Source organism: Eleutherodactylus coqui, chromosome 7 (assembly GCF_035609145.1).
Source record: "Eleutherodactylus coqui strain aEleCoq1 chromosome 7, aEleCoq1.hap1, whole genome shotgun sequence".
Classification (NCBI taxonomy): Eukaryota; Metazoa; Chordata; class Amphibia; order Anura; family Eleutherodactylidae; genus Eleutherodactylus; species Eleutherodactylus coqui.
Window position 1 is genome coordinate 195,788,516 of NC_089843.1, and position 24,107 is coordinate 195,812,622.

General features: G+C 45.5%; 1 protein-coding gene across 2 annotated transcripts in view; it reads right to left on the reverse strand.

Moving 5' to 3' along the window:
* RAB3A (RAB3A, member RAS oncogene family) overlaps window positions 1–24,107 on the reverse strand; it is a 57,300-nt gene that overhangs the window by 14,842 nt on the left and 18,351 nt on the right. The window lies entirely within an intron of this gene.

Sequence of the window (24,107 nt, forward strand, 5' to 3'; positions counted from 1 at the left end):
ATTTTATGTAAAGAGCATTGCACCACAGGAAGAGTCATAATGTGGGCTTTAAATATTTTGTGCATCATTTCCACCTAATGTTCTGATGGAATCTATTGCACCGACAAGTCCTGACCAGCCGCTAACTACAAGTCTTTCTCCATGTGACCATCAGTAATGGATGGGCAGCCAAGTGTACGACGACTATTTAAATGACAGCAAGCAAGAGGTTCTTGAAGGACCTCGGCCCCAGGGCAAACTGTAGAACAGAGCCGCCAGCTATCACTCTTCACTTCTAGTACTGGTCTCATACACATACGGGACTGATTAAGGCCTCATGTCCACGGGCAAAAGAAGAATTAAAATCCACAGCGGATTTTAACTCTTCTCCTGCCCGCGGATCCGCACCCCATAGGGATGCATTGACCACCCGCGGGTAGATAAATACCCGCGGATGGTCAATAAAAGTGAATTTAAAAAAAATGGAGCATGAAAAAATCTGGACCATGCTCCATTTTCGTGCGGGTCTATTGAAGCCTATGGAGGCCGTCCGGATCCGCGGGAGACCTAAAATAAGAATAACTCACCCGCAGCGGGCCGGGCACGTCTTCTCTTCTTCACGGCCGGATCTTTCTTGCTTCGGCTCGGCGGATGTGCCTGGCGCATGCGCGCGGCACGCAGCTGACGTGCCGAGTTCATCCGCCGTCCGAAGAAAGAAGATCCGCCCGTGAGGAAGAGAAGACATGCCCGGCCCGCTGCGGGTGAGTTAATTCTTGTAAATTCCTATTTTCAGCGCTCATGTCCGCAGGGCAGGAGGGACCCGCTACGGATTCTACATGCAGAATCCGTAGCGGCCCGATTTTCCCCGTGGACATGAGGCCTAAGTCTCCTCCCGCAGGCGACTTACACTCCTGGCTGTCTGTATAAAGCGAAGGGTATTTTCTGTATTAAATAGGTATCAGAGCTAAATGAGAGCCCTTTTACAAGGGGCAGAAGTGCCGGAAGGATGCCCAGTGAATGGAGATCACTTCCAGGTAGCCGTTCACAGAACATAGGACAATTGTTGTTTGATTATTATGCCTGCACGATCCCAACAACAAGCGCCTGAATTAGATCATTCTGATTCCCGCGATACAGTGAGACTCTGAACAACAATCGTTCAGTGCAGAAGGCCCCTAAAACGTTCTTGTTATCGGTTCCTCAGCCGTGCTTTACTTCTTAAAATGTATATTATAGGGAAAGACCAAGTTTATGCCTTCAGGACTGTCACCAAGAATCCCAAGATGGCAGGTAGCAGCACCACAACCCTTAGCATGCCAACAGCCAAACAACTAAATGGAGGAGCACTGAACCAGTGCACGGTACTGATGAACAGCCACTGACACACCCTCCTTAGGCCGCTTTCACATGGCTGAGAAAATCGTGCGAGATTTGTGCATTGCAAGACGCACGAATATGAACCCCATTCTTCTGTATAGGGTCATATACATGAGTGATTCTTTTCCCGCATCGCGGCACAGGAAAAAATGGTGGCATGTCCTCTGTTTGGGCATTCCCTCAGAACGCATCGCCCATTTTTTTTTTTAATGGGCCCAGCAAAAACATTGCGATACGATGCTTCCCATTGAAAACATTAGGAAACGCTACTTCAAGATCGGTGCTTCCCTGAAGTGATGCAAGACGTTTTTGACACAAAACACCTCGCATTCGCAGGTACATTGTACGTTCCCTAGTGTGATATCGGGCAGAGCCTCGCGGCCCGATGTCGAGCTTGCCCATGTGAAATTAACCTTCTACTCAGAGGGCGGCTGCTTAGTACTATACTTGCACATAAATAAAGCACATTCAGGGTGTCAGGCCACATAGTACGAGTAGTGGAACATGCAGGCTTGCAACCTATTAGTAATGCCATATTTCAGTCCGGTGGGCTGCCCTGCACTCCATAGGTGAACTACACTGGCAGGCGATCTAGAGGATCAGTTACAGCAAATTAGGAGAGATATGCTTGAGGATACTATATAGAACCTGTATATACATACATATACACACTCCTTCCATGGAAGGGATGTATAGATGTGTGTAGATTATAATTTATACATACATACACACTCTCCTTCTAATGAAGGGATGTTACTGACAATGAGTAGTGGCGAACGGGCAGAGGCATATGAGCGGTTGCGAATGGGCAGAGGCACGCGAGGAGTGTGATCTAGTTGGTTTTCGTTACTTCTGTAATAAAATTTGTAGAACCCCACTAGAATGTGTTCCATGCTTGACAATACCGTCCAGTGTAGTACTAGTGCAATGTATGCGGCCCTTGATACTGTTGCACAAGATGCATGCACATCCCACATTTGGAAGCCTCGCTGTGGTAGATGTGGGGCGAGGATGGTAGTTCGGGAGAGCAGGCAGCTAGATGCGTGACAGGAGGGGTATAGGGAAGAGAACCAGGGAGGCTAGTCCTGAATTGACACACCCCAACAAGTTTGAAAACTTGGCAGATGAGGGGGATGCCATTACAGAGCTAGCAATGCTGCAGCACATGTCCTCTGACTGCCAGGGAGATGCCTGCTCTAGTAAGGGCTCCCACACACTTGCGTTTGCGTTTTTTGGTAACGCGATTGTCAATGGGACTTTCTAATGTTAAAAACGCAATGCAACTTGCGTTTTTGGTGCACTGCGTTGCGTTTTTAACATTAGAAAGTCCTATTGACAATCGTGTTAACAAAAACTGCAAACGCAAGTGTGTGGGAGCCCTAAGAAGGGGAAGGGGAGTGCAGGGCAGGTTAGACTGGTCATAGTGGTGGGGGACTCAATTGTAAGGGGGACAGACAGTGCAATCTGCCACAAAGACTGGGATCGTCAAACAGTGTGTTGTCTTCTTGGCGCTCGCGTTCAACACATCGCAGATCAGGTTGACAGATTACTGGGAGGGGCTGGTGAGGATCCAGCGGTCATGGTGCACATTGGTACCAAAGACAAAAGTTAGAGGTTAGAGTTGCTGTCGGCTACAAGCTCTTTCATAGGGATGGGCTGCATTTCAATGGGGAGGGTGCAGCTGTGCTGGGGAAGAAGATGGCTAGAAGGTTGGAGGAGTGTTCAAACTAAGGACAGGAGAAGTGGGGGGAGGAAGGAGAGGGGGGGGGGAGTAATAGGGGGGAAACAGTGTAGACAGTGACCTGAGACCAAGTAATGGGAATGGGGGATGATATCAGTTGTATGCCAACAAATTCAAAAAGTCTGATCAATAAAGTGCGTGAGCTCGAAGTGAGAATGTCTGTTAAAAATTACGATATAGTAGGAACAACAGAAACATTGCTTGATAAGTGCGAAAAGGCGGTGAATTTTCAGTGTGATAATTTCTTCAAGGGAGACTGTGGAAACCATAAAGGGGGAGTGGTATGTCTGTATGTTAATTCCGGTATTATTGTACCTTGACGCCACCTGAACTGGTGGGTGTGCACAAGGTAAAGGCTGTTTGACAGCCAGGTGACGCCCCCTGTTTGTCATTGGAAGCAGAGCGTGCTCCCCCGTGCTCAGACTCACAGGTCCTGGCAGTGAATAATCACTCCAGCCTCAGTTTTCCCAGGCGTGCTGGTCCACTGGTGCAGGACCACAAAGAGCAGGATGCAGGAGGAATGTGAGCGGCATCTGGAGGAGCGCCATTTTCAACTAGGAGGCAGCAGACAGTAGGACGGAGGAGAGGCGTTCCGACTAGGCGCTGTGACTGCCTGCTGGGAGGCTGCATCAGTGCCTGTGCTAACAGTCACAAGGCTGCCAGTAACACACAGTGGAGGTCGCTGGGGACACTCACAAAGACGTGAGGCTGCCAGGGACTGTCTTACGGACCGAGGGGACGCTGATGCCAGTGAGCTGCCTTGGAGCACAGCGAGTGGGGAAGAGGGCGGTGGAGGGGAACAGTCACAGTGGGACATGCAGCTCTGGTCCTTCTGCAGCAACGCTGTTCCTTCTGGACTGCGCACCGCTGTACCCTCCCGCTTCCTGTCACTCACCCCCGATGCTGCGTGTCTGTCCTCGCCGCTGCTGTGCTCCCCTAAGCGGTTCAGTCGACGCTCCAGCGATAACAGTCTCACCGCACCGCCGCAGTACTCCAGTCCTGCTGCAGCGCCCTCCACCATCAGCCTCCCTTGGCCCCGCTGCGTCCGCTCACTGACTGCCAGGACCTGTGAGGCCAGCGTGGCATGCAGCTAATGACAAACAGGGGGAGTCACCTGGCTGTCAAACAGCCTTCCCCTTGTGAACACCCACCAGTTACAGTGACGTCAAGGTACAATAATGCCATTAATTCCTACTTAATGCCGAGGCTACGAGAAGATATAGGTGAAGGAGATGAACATGTGCAATCTCTGTCGGTAGAAATACAGGGAGGGAAAAATAACTTTTATAAAATTATTATTAAGACAAAAAGAAAAGGTGTCAAACCGCAATGAAGTAAATATTATAGGAGACTTTAATTATCTGGATATAATATGGGAAGACGAAACCTGCGAATCTCACAAGGGCGATAAGTTCTTGAGTTCTAATTAAAGACAACTTACCCAACTTGTGCAGGAGTGAATAGAGGTAGGGCCACTCTGGACTAACTAACAAACAGGACAGAAATCATAGGGGTACAGGTTGAGGGACACTTGAAAAATAGTGATCACAATATAGTTAATTTCCAACTGTCATTCAATATGAAGTCTCATCAGGGAGCGACAAAAAAAACTAAACTTTAGTAAAGCAAAATTTGTTAAGCTCAGAAATACTCTTGGCAATATTAATTGGGCAATGTCCTCAAAAATAACTGTTCAGGAGACAAATAGGAGACGTTTATATACATCCTAATTACCTCAATGTGGCTCGACAAGACTGTAAGGGGGCAATAAATGAAAAAAAGAAAGCGTTTAAATTATTAAAACGAAAAGGCAGCGAAGAAGCGCTAAAAACCATGTAAGGAAAAGATAAAAACTGCAAAGGAGGAGACAGAGAGAAAAATTGCCAAAGAGCAAAAATAACCTTAAACTATTTTTTAATTCTATAAACAGAAAATGGATGAAAGAACTGGCCCTTCAATAAACACAGGAGAAACTATAGAAAATGATGGGAGGCGAATAGCAATGCAGCGAATAAACCAAACCTCATGTTAAAGGGGTTGTCCCGCGCCGAAACGGGGTTTTTTTTTTCCGCCCCCCCCCCCCCCCCGTTCGGCGCGAGACAACCCCGATGCAGGGGTTAAAAAAGATCACCGGACAGCGCTTACCTTAATCCCCGCGCTCCGGTGACTTCTTACTTACCCGGTGAAGATGGCCGCCGGCATCTTCTCCCTCCGTGGACCGCAGGGCTTCTGTGCGGTCCATTGCCGATTCCAGCCTCCTGATTGGCTGGAATCGGCACGTGACGGGGCAGAGCTACACGGAGCTACACAGAGCCCCATTGAGAAGAGAAGAAGACCCGGACTGCGCAAGCGCGTCTAATTTGGCCATTAGATGGCGAAAATTAGACGGCAACCATGGAGACGAGGACGCCAGCAACGGAGCAGGTAAGTGAAAAACTTTTTATAACTTCTGTATGGCTCATAATTAATGCACGATGTACATTACAAAGTGCATTAATATGGCCATACAGAAGTGTATAGACCCACTTGCTGCCGCGGGACAACCCCTTTAAGTATCACCTACCTAACACAGAAGGAAGTGCAGAGCTGGTTAAAAAGGATTAAAATCAACAAAATCACTGAGCCCAGATGGAATTCACCCAAGGATTCCAGGGGAACTAAGTGACATGATAGATAGACCTCTATTTCTTATATTTAGGGTCACTATGGAGACCGGGGTTGTACCACTGGATTGGCATATTACCACTGTGGTTCCAATATACAAAAAGGGGTCAAGAAAAGAGCCTGGTAACTACAGGCTGGTAAGTCTCACTTCAATAACTGCAAAAATATTCAAGAGGTTTCTTAGAGACGCCATCCTAGAATACCTCAAGGAAAACAACAGTATAACCCCTCACCAGCATGGGTTCATGAGAGGTCGATCATGTCAGACCAATTTGATCAGCTTCTACGATGAAGTAAGCTCTAGGCTGGACCTGGGAGAGTCTATTAATCTTGTATATCTGAAGTTTTCTACAGCATTGGACACCGTGACGTATAATAGGTTGATATATAAAATGAGACTGCTCAGTCTGGGCGAAAACGTGTGTATCTGGGTAAACAGCTGCCTCGGAGATAAAAAGTAGAGAGTAGTAATAAATGGTTTGTACTCCTATTGGGCCACTGTCGCTAGTGGGGTGCCACAGGGCTCAGTATTAGGCCCCATTGTGTTCAATATATTTATCAACGACCTGATAGAGGGGCTGCACAGTAAAATATCAATATTTGCAGATGATACAAAATTATACAAGACGATTAATACAACAGAGGACAATATATGGCTGCAAACGGACCTAGATAAGCTGGGGGCTTGGGCTGAGAAATGGTAAATGAAGTTCAATATTGATAAATGTAAGGTCATGCACATGGGCAGGAGAAACAGATGTCACCAATATACACTAAATGGGGTACTGGTATGGAAAAGTGATATGGAAAAAGACCTGGGGGTACTAGTGGATTGTAGATTTAAAGGAGTTGTCCCGCCACGCAGGGTGAAATTGTTTAGAAAAAGATGCCTCCCTTTCACTAAGCATGGTAACACACAGCATACCGGGGCTCCAACCGGCAGGCAGATCAGCTGTAATGTCTGTTTCTTACTTTGATATTGGATTTTCAATGCAGCTTTCAAAGAGGGCGCCATTGTGCTGCCTTCCCACAATGCCCTGCGCTCTCCAGATGGCAGCAGGACATATACACATGAAAAAGCAGGGTTTCCTGGTCTCGCACAGCTACTGTCCTGGCTCCGCCCATGACACACCCACACCCCAGCCACCCCCCTTCCTCGGCGACTAGTTGCACAGACAGGATTACACTGAGAGAATACACCTATATATAGATAACACAGGATCCAACATTCACAATAGTCACAGCTCCCCATCTCCCCTCCCTGATCCTACCCCCCGTGCGACGAGTTGACAGCCCCCTTCCCCTCACTCCCACCGCGAAAAGTTATGACAGCCTCACCTCCCCCACCCCGTGTGACAATTTATGACAGACAGCACCTCCGTGCGACAATTTGTGACAGCCCCCCACCCCCGTGTGACAACTTATGACAGCCCCCTCCTGCGAAAAGTTATGACAGCCCCCAGTACCCGACCCCCGTGCGACAACTTATGACAGCCCCCCCCCCGCTTCCCCACCCCCGTACGACAACTTATGATAGCCACCCCTTTGGCGAAAAGTTATGACAGCCCCCCCCCCCCCTCCCACACGGTTATCTCTTATACCCAGAAATGCACCAGTAACAAGAGGGCATCCTCTACATCTACAGGAAAGAAGGTTTCGTCACCAACATAGAAGGGGGTTCTTTACTGTAAGAGCAGTGAGAATGTGGAACTCTCTGTCTGAGGACATGGTGATGGCAAAATTGATTATTCTGACTGCCATTATGGAGTCAGTAAAGAGTTTTTCCCCAAAATGGGCTAAATTGGCTTCTATCTCATTGAGGTTTTTTTGCCTTCCTCTGGATCAACACATACATATTTGTGTGTGTGTGTATATATATATATATATATATATATATATATATATATATATATATATATATACACACACACACATATATATATATATATATATATATATATATATATATATACACATACACACATACGTGTATATGTAGGGGTACAGTACATATAATAGCCTGCAGAGGGTGGCAGACAGTCAGTCAGGCTGCAAAAATAAGAGGTAACCCCTATAGGTGTGGCAGGAAGCAACATAAAAACGTCCAAAGGGCTGCAAGCCTGAGATCCAATGTGGAGGCCTTGATTATGACAGGGAAGATGACCCTAGACTCTCACGCTGATGGGACACATATAAATGAACTGTGTTGTTGATTTTATGGCATTGTGAGATGGAATAAATGCTGGCAGGTGCCAGATTTACAAGAGAATCCAAGACTCAGTAGCATTTCTATACGTGTGGTGCCCATTCCGGAGGGAAAGGGGGGCGATCCTGTAAGGGAGTGACCCAAATTTGCCACATTATATATTCCTTCTAGAGAAAAGATATATATATACACTATTTATCAGTAACATCCCTCCCTTAGATGGAATATATATAGATAAATAGATAGATATACACAAACTCATTGTCAGTAACATCCCTTGGTTAGAAGGAGTATATATTATATACTGCTTTCCCTGATAATAAGCCCTACCCCGATTCTTGTGGGAGGCTTGAAATATAAGCCCTCCCCCGTAAAAGAAACCCTAGCTAACCTGCATGAAAAAAAACAGCAATACTCACCTGGTCCGCGGCGCCTCGCAATGGTCTCTGGCAGCGCTGCGGCAAGCTGCAGTGTCCTTCACGATGACGTATCAGTTTCTTTCTGGTGACGGGGCTTTGAATACCCCTCCTGCAGCAAAGCGAGTGCTGTGATTGGATCGAGCGCCAGCTAATCACAGCCAGTGATCAATCATTCACAACCAGCCATTCAGTGAATAACATTACTGAATGGCTGTGTTTGGCTCATCGAGCACCAGCTGTTATTGGCTGGTGCTTGATCCAATTACAACGATCGCTTTGCTGGAGGCGGGATATTCAAAGCCCCATTTACCAGAAAGAAACCAATATGCAGCTTGCCACAGCGCCGCCGACCATCACAAGGCATCGGGACGCCGCGGACCAAGTGAGTATAAGCCTCCCCTGAAAATAAGACACTGTGCCTCTTTTGGGACAAAAACTTATATACGACAGCGTCCTATTTTTGGGGAAACACGGTACAAACATACATTATATTAGGGGGGCTCAGTCTTGGATAGCATTCTATCCCACTTGAAGGGCACTATGGGTGGCACTGTTATTTTTCTATTGCATTATTCGTTTAAGTGGGCAGTGTGAGGGACATTAGAGCACTGTGTGAAGAGTCATTTTAACAGGGTACTTTTGTGACATTTTTAGGGGGCACAGTGTGTAGTATGTGGGTAGGTACAGTATGTATAGAACTAAATTCATATAATAACATTTCAACAAAATATGACTGTTTCTTCAACTTCCGCATTAATGCACACCATATTTTTAATCATATTTTTGTTTTTGGTTATAACAATATGATTAACGCTTTACTGCATTTTGTATAATAAACCGTACACATTGTCATATATTTCTTAAGGGAATGGTTCTGCTTCTCTATTGTATAGTATGGACAGATATGAGATACTCCATGGTATTACTACGTGGTTCCTATAGCAGCCACTAGCTGGCATAGTTAGTCAGCTGCAGATCATGTAGACGTCAGCTTATCCCATAACAACGGAACCAGCAGATAGATCTGAGCGAATATTTATGGAATAGAAGGAAAAAACAAATATTTTGTTGTTCTAAAAGACTCAAGCAATGATCGAAACACTAATTTGTCTAAAAATATTCACAAGCAGTAGCGGAACACAGACAAATGCATATGTATCCCTTAACCGTTGGTATAGCCAATTTTTTAAATAAATTTAAAACACTAAAATTGAAGATGAAACTTTATTATGGCATAAGGAACTTGTTTACTAATTGTCAAATATTGATTTTGTAGTATTTAAATCAGGAAAAGCTTGAACAGTGGGCGGCGACTAACAGAATGGTATTTAACAAGGAGAAATGCAAAGTCCTACATCTGGGCAAGAAAAATGAAGAAAGCACATACAGAATGGGAGGAATTGGGCTAAGCAGCAGCACATGTGAAAAAGACTTGGGTATACTAATAGAGTCTAGATCACATGAGGTAATTATCCCCCTCTACTCTTCCTTGGTCAGACCTTATTTGGCATACTGTGTCCAGTTCTGGGCATCCCATTAAAAAAAAGACATACAAACTGGAGCAAGTTCAGTGAAGAGTTACCAAATCATGACGGTTAAAGGATCTGGGAATATTTAATTGCAAAAAATAAGGCTCAGAGGAGACTTAATAGCAGCCTACAAATATCTGAAGGGCTGTCACAGTGCAGAGGGATCAGCCCTATTCTCATTTGTACAAGGAAAGACACAGATTAGATATTAGACAGTGAGGGTGATCAATGAGTGGAACAGGTTACCACAGAGGGTGGTTAGTTCTCTTTCAATGGAAGTGTTCAAACAAAGGCTGGACAAATATCTGTCTGGGATGATTTAGTGATCCTGCACTGAGCAGGGGGTTGGACCAGATGACCCTGGAGGTCCCTTCAGACTCTACCATTCTATGAAATATCTTGTACATTCTCTAAAATGTTTTATAGCGGAAAAATCTAAGGATTTTTCAGTCTGCTCCTCTTTTCTATCTACACGGCCCCGCCACTGGACAAACTATCAGTAGATTTGACTTTCAGTACCATCTATACGCTAACAATACCCTCACTACTAACACGGTCGCCAATCTTAAACTGAACCTCTTAAAAACTGCCCTTCTTGTGTTTCCACCATCTACTAACTGACCTGATCCTGAAATCTCAGTCTGTGGTACTGCCATGACTTCTCGCAGCACGCCGCTGTCTTGGGGTCATATTTCACCCTGAACTTTGCTTCGTGTTCTATATGCAGACGCTTGATCACTCATGTCACCTGCGCCTCAAACCTTTCCAGAATCCATCTCTTTCCTCACTGTGGAAACAGCGCAAACTCTTCCTGTCACTCTTATCCATACTCAGCCAATTACTGCCAACTTGCTAGTGATCAGACTTCCCCTCTCTAAGCTCTTCCCTCTCTAATCTATTCTAAATGCAGAAGCCAGGATAATCTTCTTGACAAGCCACTACACTGATGTTGCCACCTTGTGCCAGTCCCTGCAACCAAGCCTCCACCCCGTGCCAGTCCCCGCAACGACGCCTCCACCCCATAGCAGTCACCACAACGACGCCTCCACCCCATAGCAGTCACCACAACGACGCCTCCACCCCATAGCAGTCACCACAACGACGCCTCCACCCCATAGCAGTCACCGCAACGACGCCTCCACCCCATAGCAGTCACCGCAACGACGCCTCCACCCCATAGCAGTCACCACAACGACGCCTCCACCCCATAGCAGTCACCGCAACGACGCCTCCACCCCATAGCAGTCACCGCAACGACGCCTCCACCCTGTGCCCCTAGCATGTGTCAAATAAAATACAATTTAAACTCATCACTCTCATCCATAAGACCCTCTACCACCCTATATTTCCTCCCTCATCTTCATCTGCCACCCTACCAGTACTCCCCACTCTGCTAGTCACCTTAGATTGAATTCCTCTCTAATCCGGACCTCCCATCCCAGCCTCCAAGATTTTCCTGCGCTGCACCAGTTCTCTGGAATGTGCTACCGTAGACAATCAGGCTAATTCTAAACGCCCACAGCTTTAGGACTCACCTGCATATTATTCTTGTAATACGCAGTGCTAAAAAGCTCACTGATTTCTATTGGGACACTCACAACTGCAGTTTTTTTGTTTTTTTTTACGTGCGTGAAAAAAAGAGAGAAAAAGACACAGTATGTCCTATTTTGCCATGTAATATGCACCAATATAGGCTATGGGGATTCAACATATGCAGCAATTACACATGCACAATATTTGCGGTATTATTGTACCTTGTCACCACCGGAAGTTAGGGGTGGTGACAAGGTAGCAGCTGTCAAATCATTTAGTAATGCCCCCAGCTTCTGATTGGCTGTGGGGCATTAGTAAATGCATACAGGCCAGGAGGACAGCGGCGAAGCAGGGAGCGGCGGCACAGCTACAGCCGCCAGAGGACAGCGGGCACTGCCGTTCAGCTACGGCAGCAATACAGCAGGGAGCCTGGGAGCGGCGGCAGACACACATGCGCCAGAGACGCCAGAGGAAATACAGAGTGGAGGCTGGGAGCGGCGGCAGAGGCACCGGCGACTGCAGTAGCGGTGGCCTATGTAATCCTCCAAGTGACATCCTGACACCCTAGGAGGAGGACCGTGGTAAGACTGGGTGGGGTGGCTGAGGCAGATGCACAGCGGACAACAACTGTCAGTGAGTGGGGCAACTGACGGGCAAAAGGCAGGTCACAAGCGCCACAGCAGGTGCAAAAAACTGGGCAAAGCACTCACGGAGCGCAGGGACAGCTGCAGCATCAGTAGTGATTTTTGGCAACCCTGGAAGGTTGGGGTTAGAGGTTAGTTTACCAGTTGGGCTTACATTTTTAGCTGTAAAGGCTTCTGCTTTTACAACAAATAATGTAAGCCTAACTGGAAAACGAACCCCTAACCCCAACCCTCCAGGGCTGCCAAAAATCACTATCAACGCTACAGCTAGGACTTTCAAGGACCTTACTGCATTCACCCAATTGGGAGCTAGGAGCGGGACAGGGGCGTTCCTGCATCCAAGCCCTATCAAACCCCTAGCTTCCTGATGGTGACAAGATACAATACCACCTATATTTGCTGGGTACATTGTATTTTTCTAACGTAATAAGTGGGACATATACGCTTGTGTGAGTGAGCACTTAAGTGTGCCCTAAAAACACATCCTTTTAGGGAGGCCTATCATATTTCCTAATCCATCATTTGTTCATTTACCTCTCTTCTACAACCTCCTTTGGAAAACGGACCCCCTTCCTCCCACCGCATCACTTATCTGCTTATTCCCAAACACGGCTGGCGATAGACTCACACAGCTTTATCTATGTATGGCATCCTATGTGTATACTGCCTGCATGTAAGCTCTTGTGAGCAGGGCCCTCACCCCTGTTGTACATCTATTTCATACTGTATGTCATGACTCACCTTGTGTATATGTTTCCCCAATTTCTAAAGTGCTGTGGAATATGTTGGCGCTATATAAAGATTATTATTAATTTGCCTGCGATTTGTAGGTTTATTCAATACAGTTAATTAGATGTTTTGTGACATTTGGGTCCAACCCTATTGCTTCCTTTCATAAACTGCTACCCAAATTAATTGACTCTTGCTTACAAATGCTCATACCATCGTATTGGTCTGCGATTGCCAACCTAGTGAATATTATAACTGAAGCAATTAGGCTGCTGCACGAACTGACTATTTGCAGCCTCAACCGCTATATTTCTTGCATGGATCACCTTATGGCTGCTGTATACAGCTATCTGCCACAGATTCATCGGTGCTACAGCCACAAATATACACTGTTCACACTAATCTTCAATGGTATGAACTGGGATCTTATTAGTCTAACTTGAAGCTCCTGGGCCCCAGCGCAAAACCTGTAACGGGGCCCCCAACCTTAATGCTTTATTTATAGTAATGGGCTCCCTATATGGATAAGAGAGGCCTGATGGGCCCCCTAAAACTCCTGGGTCCGGGTGCACCAGCATCCCCTATAGCTACACCCCTGGCATTTATAACATTGGCAATATGAGATCTACAGTTAAGACATTTATGGACAATTATATCACACCCCTTATTTAAAGCCTGGTTTAGACACAGCGATTATCGCTCAAAAGATAATCGTTGTGTGCATTTACAGAGCAAGGTGATCGCTCAAACATTAAGTGATCACTTTGTGTTCCAAGCGGGGTATGCAGAAGACAAGCGGGGCTGCTTGTCTTCTGCATCCAGCTGTTCTCTGCTTGGAGCGCTTAGCTGTTATACAGCTGAGCGATCCGAGCAGGGTATGCAGAACACAGCTGGACCGCTGTGTTCTGCATACCCCGGATGTTCGCGGAGCGCTCAGCTGGTATACAGCTGTGCGCTCTGTGAGGAGTAGGAAGAACACAGCTTGAGTGCTGTGTTCATGGAGCGGGATATCGCTGAAACAATAGTATCAGCGGTATCCCGCTGTGAATTCCTGATAAGGCTGATGTTCTCTTCTCGCATGCTGAAAGAGAACGATCAGTGACTGGTTAACGAAAATTGCACAATGTCAGTGCAGTTGCACACAACGATTATCGCTCAAAAGACTGCTTCGAGAGATTTTTATGCGAGAATCGTTGTGTCTAAATCAGCCTTTAGGCTCAGGCACTTTCCCCCTATCTTGTGGGCAGAGGAGAAGTTAAACTTCCATCTGTTTAACTAATTACCATGTAATTACTACAATACAAGCACAATCTTTTAAAGGGAACCTGTGAGGCACTTTGTGCGGTCTTCATTATTGTAGGGACAGGGCATGCTGATATCAGCGGTGTGTCACTTACGGTGTAATGTGCAGGAGTTTTGGAGAACTTACAGATTGTTTCTGCAGCTCTCAGCACGAGTCGAGTTTAGCTTATTGATGACGACATAGTAACCCCATTCACCCTCGTTCATTGCAACTAGAAGACTTATCATTAGGGCAAGTAAGCCGGGTTACTATGGCCACATGAATAAGCTGGACTTGCAAGCTGCAGCATTGGCTGGAGGGTGGCTGTGGCTGCAGCTCCTTAATATGCAGGACTAGTTCTGTGTCTTCCTGCTACTAGTAAAATGCAAGTTTCTCCAAAACTCCTGCACAGATCCACAAAACAAACATATCAGTATGACAGGCGCTACCTAATGGTGCTCTCAGTGAGGGCTGTGACACAGTCTCTTTAAGCAGCTAGTAGTCCTTTTCACCAAAAGCCTCAGATCCCGCTGAAGTTGCCAAGAAACACGGCTGCTGAAAGTCAGATTTCTAGCTGTGTTCTTCCAAGTCCATGTTAGCTGTGAAGCAGCCAGATCTGCCAACTAATCTCCTGAACCTCCCACAACCAACATGCTGCTTCTTAATTGAGTTGTCACAGGACATGTTTTAGTAAAGGACGTGCGGCTTCTTCCAGATGGAGCACAACACTATCCAGGCTCATCAGCGGAAGCACAATATCTTCAGCCTTTAAATTCAGGAAAATGTGTTAACCACGGTCATCTGCTTACATTCAGTGGTAGTTCGGCACCAATTTTATCATCCTACAGAGATGAAACTTACAAGGCCACATGGGCAGCTCACATGCAGTTTCTATGAAGTGGCAACAACACATTTGCTAGATTTAACCCTTTGCAATCGAATTTTGGATTCCTTGTTTTCTAGGGGGGGGCTTTCTCTTTCTGCCATTATACAATGGCGTCATCTGCTGGCTAGAGCCAGTACTGTAGTAGGTGACATGCCGAAGACGCTACCAACAACAGAGCGGCCGGCAATATACAGTAAGAATACCCTGCCGGATGTCTTCCAACATCAGAGCTGCACAGGCTTCAATCAGAATGTAGGAAGCCGTCAGACAGTGGATTGGAAAAGGTTAATTCAAACATGAAAGGGCGCTTTAATTCAGTCCCTACAAAGATCATGCTGAGGAATTGGGTTTTATGACGGGCAAGGTACAGATATGAATCCTTTGCCTGAGCATTTCAATGGTAGGAAGGGTACTCTCCAATTCATTGACCCAGCGAAAGCCTTTGACTCTGCAGTGGAGGTATCTGTGGGTGGTAATGACTTGTTTTGGGTAAACTTTTAGAAAGTGGGTGCAAGTTTTATAAAATTCCCATATGGTTAGTGTCAGAACTGACAGTCACATATCTGTGCAGTTGTGTATGACTAGGGGCACGTGCCAGGCTTGCCATCTGTCTGCATCCCTAATCACTATAGCTATTGAACCAGTTGTGTTTCAGGTCCATACGTCTCCATTAGTAGTTGGGTTTAAATTGAATAACTACGAAGAACGTACAGCATTTTATAGGGGTTCCAGAAATTCTTCAGAGACCTTCATTTTTTTATATTATGTTATGTTGTGGCCTTCTGCAAACTAAAAAAAAAAAAAGTTTTTTCCCATGATTCTGCACTCACAATGCCTCATAATAACAACGTGACCACAGAATAGTAGAAAGTTTTGTAAATTAAAAAAAAACTCCCAGTTTGCATTGACATAAGTATTTACACCCCATACTCAGCACTTTTGAAGCCCCTGTCGCAGTGAGTCCAGCCTCCAGTCTTCTTGGGTATGATGCTAATGTGGCTCGACAAGACTGTAAGGGTGGCAATAAATGAAAAAACAAAAGCGTTTAAACTACTAAAACAAGATGGCAGCGAAGGAGCGCTAATATTATACAAGCAAATCATGTAAAAATCAAAATTGCTAAGGAGGGGGGGGGGGAGGGGGAAGCAGATCTATTAAATAGGTTTTTTTTCAAGTGTATTCACGAATAAAAAAACCCAAAAAAAACAAACCACCAGATGCAGGGGAATAAAGCAACCCCCCCCCCCCCCCCCCCCCCCCCGGCTAAATATTGCACGCCTAACGCAGGAGGAAGTGCAGACCCGGTGAAGATTAAAATCGATAAATCGCCGGGCCCAGATAGAATACACCCAAGGGTTCTATGGACACTAAGTGATGGGATAGCTACACCGCTATTTCTTATATTTATGGACACTATTGAGACCGGGGTTGTACCACTGGATTGGCGCATTGCAATGTAGTTCCAATATACAAAAAGGGGTCCAAAAGAGAGCCTGGAAACTACAGTAAGTCTCACTTCTGATGCTGCTGAGGATGCTATTTGGGGGACCTAGAAAGACTAGGGGCTTGGGTAGAAAAATGGCAAATGAAGTTCAATATTGATAAATGGAAGGTTATGCACATGGGCAGGAGAGATGGATGTCACCAATATACACTAAATGGGGTACTACTAGGGAAAAGTGATATGGAAAAAGACCTGGGGGTACTAGTGGATTGTAGACTAAACTGGAGTAACCAATGCCAGTCAGCTGCTGCAAAAGCTAATAAAGTCTTGGAGTGCATTTAAAAGAGGTATAGGGGCGAGGGACGAGAACATTATCCTCCCACTATATAAGGCACTTGTCAGACCCCACATGGAATACTGTGTACAGTTCTGGACACCGGTGCTCAGGAAAGATGTTACAGTGCTGGAGGGGGTTCAAAGAAGGGCAACTAAATTAATAAACAGAATGAGAGGACTGGAATACCCAGAAAGGCTATCAAAATTGGGATTATTCACCCTGGAAAAAAGACAGCTAAGGGGCGATCAAATAACTATGTATAAATACATGAGGGGACAATACAAGGATCTCTCCCATGATCTGTTTATACCCAGGACTGTGACGGTAACAAGAGGACATCCTCTATGTCTAGAAGTAAGCAGGTTTCATCACCAACACAGAAGGAGGTTCTTTACTGTAAGAACAGTGAGACTGTGGAACTCTCTGCCTGAGGACGTGATGATGGCAAAATCCATAGAGGAGTTTAAGGCTAGATGTCTTTCTAGAGCGCTATATTACCGTATATAGACATTAGGTGACAGCGGGGTTGTTTACCTCAAATGTTGATCCAGGGATTACTCTGACTGCCATTATAAAGTAAGGAAGGAATTTTTTCCTCCAAATGAGCTAAAATTTTTGCCGTCCTCTGGACCAACAATGGGGTGGTTGGTTGAAACAGGCTGAACTAGATCGACACGGTCTTCATTCTGCCTAACATACTATGTTGCAAGATTTGCACACCTGGATTTGGGTATTTTCTGCCATTCTTTTTTGCAGATCCTCTCTAGCTCTGTCAGGTTGGAATGTCTGTGGACAGCCATTATCTGGTACCTGCATAGATGCTTCATTGCATTCAAGTCAGGGCTCTGTTTGGGTCACTCAAGGATACCATACCTAACAGTAGGGATGAGCAGCGCCTGGCTTTCTCTAGACATAACACTTTTAACCTCTTAGCCACAATTCTAATTTTGGTTCACCAGAGCTGAGAATCTAGTTTCTGGCAGTCTGATGGTCCCTGGCTGTCATGAGTCTTACTGAGGAGAGGTTTCTTTCTGGCCTCTCTTCCATAAAGCCCAGATTGGTGAAGGTTGCTGTGATGGTTGACCTTCTGGAAGTTTCACCCATCTGCACATGGGATCTTTGAAGCTCAAAATGAGTGACCATTGGGTTCTTGGTCACCTCTCTTCACAAGGCCCTTCTCCCCAGATTACTTAGATTTGGTTAGTTGGCGACTCTAGGAGGAGTTGTTCCAAACTTTTCCCATGTAATAATTATATCTATGTAGGCCACTTGGCTCTTGGGAGCTTTCAGTGCAGCAAAAAAAAAAAAAAATTGTCTTCTCCAGATCGGTGCCTCCACACCACACGATCCCGTCCCTGAGATCTACAGGCAGTTCTTTCCTCCTCGAGGCTTGGTTTTGGCTCCAAAATGAATTGTTAGCTTTGTAGACAGGGGTGTGTCAAGTGAACTCCAAGGTGTAGAAACAGCTCAAAGATGATAAAGAGGAATGGGAGGGTGCCAGAGCTAATGTTAATGGTGTATGGGTTGCGGGTCGCATGCCTCCATTGATATCAATGGAGTTTGTTAACGCCGAATCCACTTTGAAATAGAGTGGGCTGCGATTTTTTTTACACTGGTGTAATCCACAATTCATACCCGCGAGTGTGAAGGAAAATTCGAAAATGCATGCCTTTCAGTGCTTGCGTTTTGCAGCGGATTGTCCGCAATTCAATGATTTCATGATAATGCCCCACTCTTCAGTTAGGTAGCGCCATTGTATAATGGCAGAAAGAGAAAACCCCCTAGGAAACCCTGAATCCAAAATTGGATTGCAAAGGGTTAATACGGCCTACCAAAGTTATGTTATTCCAAAATTCTCCCATTTTGGTTTATATAAAATTTTAAAATACCTTTTGGAAGTAAATTCTCTGTATACTGTGGAATGGTTCTTCTAAAATTAAGTTAGAAACTCCTGGGGTAGGTTGGCTCTACCTCATTTTTATTAGTATTACTTGGCTTGTCCGCTAGTATATGAGGGTTGGCGGTTATGTTCTTCAGATCGGTAGTGGGTCTAGAGTGTAGAGCGCTGGGTCCTGACCAGAGTCTGAGAGTACTACTGTAGAGGTGTCCCACTTCCCCTGTGGTTACTTTGTAACATAATCACCTTAAAGATTCGGCATATTGCCTTTCATTTGACTCCTGAGGCAGCTTAGTGGTCCCCCATATCTTCTTGTAGTGTAATCTGCACCTTCCACAGCAACCATTTCCAGAGTCCACGTTTTGGCCACACTATGGTGTCACCACTCTTTCAGATATTGTAAGTGGAAGTAACTTTTGTACATTTCAACAACTAATATTTAACTTGGCTAATAATTCATTTTCAGATATCATCAACTCTGACATGATATTAGAGCCCAGTTTGATGATCTGACTGTTCCTTTTGCTTTGACTTTGCTTGAAACCATTTTCTAGTTTTTATAGGCATTTGACACAAAACTTTGTCCCATTAAGATGGAAAGCCCTTCATAAATGGAAACGTGATCTTCCAGACCTGGATTCAGAGGATGGGGGAGATTTGCTGACTAGCTCTGGCCCGGCCTTAGTGAAAGATAAATTTATGTAAGTGCAGTTTAGGCTGTCAATCCTTGCCTTTTTTTTTGAGTGGCCATATTGGCTTTAACTGCACCAATTTCTGTGGATGTGTGAATTCTTGAATGACTATTTTTTGAACAATACATTTTCTGAGATGTTTGATGGGTATGGTTGTGCATAGGTTTTGAGGGTGCAGGATTCTGCATCCTTGAGGTTTTGGTGTCTTATCTGGGAGCAGCCTGGTAGATGCAGCAGCCTGTACTCTATATAAACTGCTTTTCCTCTATGCTAAAAAAAAAAAAAAAAAGAAATACTGATTCACTGTAAGCGCCCTAAGTGCTTGGATATGTCAAGTCAATAACAACGCCCATGGCTAAATGGACTAAAGGCCCATTTAGACAAATCGATTATCGCTCAAAAGCCATCTTTTGAGCGATATTCGTTGCGTGTAAATGTGCCCATGTTACAGTTTTTTGCCGAGCGATTGATTTCAGTTCGACTTGAAAATCAGTTGTAGGTCAGAATAGCTGATAATTCGGACAACACGCTGTTCTCCCGGGCAGCGCTGATAACAGCTGATTACATGGTCTCAGCTGTCAGCCCCACAAGGAGAATAAAAGGAATTTATTTAGAGGACAGCGGGCGTTCCTCTGAATAAATTCAGCTCCAGGCGGCTCACAGGCTACTAATTGGTACTGATAGGCATTAGCACCTTAATTGGGACTATGTACAAAAGCATACAAAATCAGGTGATAGGCAAATAGATAAAAGTATTTAAAAAATAGACATCTCATTGTGAATTTTCCTAATAAATGTTCCCTTAAAAAATTAAGCGATCTGCACATACCTCCATCACACGTTCTGCCGTTTTTGGGATTATCTTTTTTTTTTGTTCAGTTTAAAAATCCTATCCAGTCTATGTTTTTGTGGCAATTTTTCACATTGACCTTAAATTAATTTTTTTTTCCTTCTTTATGGCTCAGAGAGCTGTAATTCGCTGCGTGCCACACATGGGAGACGCAGCAAGTACGCAATAACAGTGCCTGCCTGCTGCACACCAATCGCTATGCACTACCTTGGTGTGTCCTTGCACGTAATACGCACCAAGATACAACATACTGTGATTTTTCTTGAGCGCGTACCTCACATAATTCATGAACATGGCAATATGGACACCTATGGCAGTCTGATAAAGCATATTTTGCGTGCAAAACCGGTGTGCAGAATACTCTAACAATACGTTCGTGTGAGCCTGGCCTTACATTTACTATCACAATTTTCGTTTCCCCATGACTGAACAGAAATAGCCAGTGCCGAGCTGCACACAGACCCGGATTACATGAAACATACTGCTCAAAAAGATGGGATTCCAAATCTGGCAGACAGTAGAACGTTCTTTGCGGCGTCTGCCGTACCTCCAGACTCTTTTACGTCTGTCATGTGCTCACTGTGAATCTGATCTCATCTGCAGAGAACAGGACGCCAATGGCGGACCTGCCAATTGTGGTGCTCTTTAGCGAAAGCCAATTGAGCTGCACAGCGTTGGGATGTCTGCACAGGTCATCAGGCCCACATGCTGTCCTCATGGAGTCCGTGTCAGCCAAGTAGCCTGCTCTGGTAGCCGCTCCTGTGCTTAGTGGCACAGAGGAGCAAATAGCGGGTGATGCCTCGTCCAGCCTTCCTGGTCTAATGGCCCTTGCCCCGGTATCTGGTCCATGCTACTCCAAATAGCTTCCATACTCACACAGACTGTGAACAAACTCTTTATTTGGTGCTGTGGACTTTCTTCCTTCTTACCTTAAAGGAGTTTTATCAAGAGTGTATAGCATCTGGGCTCATTATAAAATAAAAATATAACATACTCCCCCCTCTCCTTGGACCCCAAAGCGGAGCTAAGTGCCTCATGCTGCTCCGGCTTCCAAGTAGATGGAGGGACAAAAAGAGGTGACTGCTGTGGCCAATCATATGCCTCAGCATCACGTCCCCATGTATATATCTATATTACACTCAAGTTCGGCACTGACAACCAATCAGGTTGAATCAGGGAGCTCAAACAACCAATGAGATTGCTGGAATTGTGAATCAGAACCAATGAGATTGCTGGACTAGCTTCATAGTGCCGAACTTGAGTGTAATATAGATATATGCCGTCCCCATACTCCAGGTATCATGGCACCCAGAATATTAGCACTGATGCCCAGAGCGCCGATGGTGACACTGCAGCCTCTGATTGGCCACAGCGTCACATGCTTATGCCCCATCATCTACCCGGAAGCTGGGGCAGTGTGAGCCGCTCTGCTGTGCTTCGGGGGTCTGAGGAGAGAGCGAAGTATTATCCATTTTATAGCAGACCCAGCTGCAGGAAAAGTTTGTATAGTCCTGGTAAGGCCAGTATCACACAAGTGTGTGGTCACACATCTATAAAAGGATTCTGGAACACAGACGTGTTACAAGTGACAATGAACTCCATATGGCCTCCGTCTTTGTTCGATATGGATTTGCCTCCATATTTGCCATTTTTGGTTTTATTTTCTACTGGTTAAATATGGATCCATTTTGCCCAAAGGAAAATAATACCAATGAATGCAAATATGGAGGCAAAAACAGACAAAATTAGCTGCATGTTAAAGCCTGGCTCAGAAAAATACGGAAAAGAAAATAGACACAGATTTACATTAGTGACCCTCTGGACCTGGAGAAACAAAGATGGCCATACAAGCTTCGCTGACTGCCAGCTGTGATTAACCAGTACTGCTGGCCCGTCAGAGTGGCACGCAGAGTCAGACTTCCCATGCAGCGTACATCAGGTAGGCAGAGAAGCCGATTGGCCATCTCAGGTTCTTCGGGCCCGGAGACAGACCAAATGCAGAGTAAAAATACGTTTCTCTGAAAGCGGCTCTCCACATCCAAAACAGAGTCAAAACCCGCATTATCTGCATGGGTTTTGACTTGAAAGCAGCTGCCACAGCAGATTTCAGGGGATGCTGCACCCCCCCTTCATCTTCGAAGTTTTCACACTCTGCGTTTCCTTCGGGCACCCAGCAGCCCTTTACCCCTTAATGCTATAGGACGTACAGTTACGTCCTGCAGTGTCGAGGTATGAAGAGAGATCGCGCAGCAATCTCTTCATACAACATGGCTGTTTCTTACAGCTTAAAGGGGTTGTTTCGTGAAAGCAAGTGGGGTTCAGCACTTCTGTATGGCCATATTAATGCACTTTGTAATATACATCGTGCATTAAATATGAGCCATACAGAAGTTATTCACTTACCTTCCCTGCGCTGGCGTCACCGTCTCCATGGCTCCGTCTAACTTCAGCGTCTAATCGCCCGATTAGACGCGCTTGCGCAGAAGGGTCTTCTGCCTTCGGGTCTGTCCGGCAGCAGCGGCGTTCTGGCTCCGCCCCCAATCAGGAGGCTGGAATCGGCACACGTGATGGGGCGGAGCTACGCGATGCCGTGTAGAAGGGGGCGGAGCCAGGACGCCGCTGCTGCCAGACAGACCCGAAGGCAGAAGACCCTTCTGCGCAAGCGCGTCTAATCGGGCGATTAGACGCTCAAGTTAGACGGAGCCATGGAGACGGGGACGCCAGCGCAGGGAAGGTAAGTGAATAACTTCTGTATGGCTCATATTTAATGCACGATGTATATTACAAAGTGCATTAATATGGCCATACAGAAGTGCTTAACCCCACTTGCTTTCGCGAGACAACCCCTTTAAATAGTAGAATGCCTATCAAGCCATGCCCTTGGGGTGGCTTGATAGGATGCCTGTCCGATAGCAGTATGATGTAATGCTGCGGCATTACATCATACTGCAGGAGCAATTGAACATCACATGTTCATGTCCCTTATGGGGGCTAAAAATAAAATAAAAAAAAATAGTAAAAAATAAGTTTAAAAAGGTTTTACAAATTTTTTTAAAAAAAGACAGACAAGTTAAAAAAACAAAACAAAAAAAAAGACAAAAAAACCCCCACCTTTTGCCATGTTAGAATCTAAATAAAACCAAAATACATATTTGGTATCGCTGCGGATGTAAAAGCCCGCTCCATCAAAGTAACACGTTATGTACCCTGCATGGTGAACATTGTCCGAAAAAAATAAAGAACGCCAAAATTGTGCTTTATTGGTCTCCCGATCTCCAAGAAAAAAAATGTATTAAAAAGCGATTAAAAAGTCGTTTGCACTCCACAATGATACCAACGGAAACTACAGGACGTTTCACAAAAACCGGGCCCTCACACAACTATGTCGATAAAAAAATTAAAAAGTTATGGCGGTCAGGAGATGGCGGCAGAAAATGATTTAACCCTTTCCAATCCACTGTCTGACGTCTGAAGACATTCTGATTGAAGGCTGTACAGCTCTGATGTCGGAAGATGTCCGGCAGGGTATTCTTACTGTATATTACTAGCCCTCTTTTGTACCATACCGCAGTACTGGCTCTAGCCAGCAGATGGTGCCATTTTATAATGTCAGAAAGAGAAAGCTCCCTAGGAAACCCTGAATCTAAAATTGGATTGCAAAGGGTTGAAAAAGGTAACATATCTTTGAAAACAAATAGGATAAAGCTATCAGGTCATTTTTTGCAGTGTGTACGCTGTTGAATCAAGACAACCCAAAGATGGCTATGTCCTTAAGGGGTTAATGAGCGCATCACCACTGGTCAGTTGACACCCGTTTTGCATCATCTGACTAGCGGCGCTGCACTTGCTGGAGGCCGCTGGTTGCCGGGGTGTGTTGAGAGCATGAAAACTTTAGGGG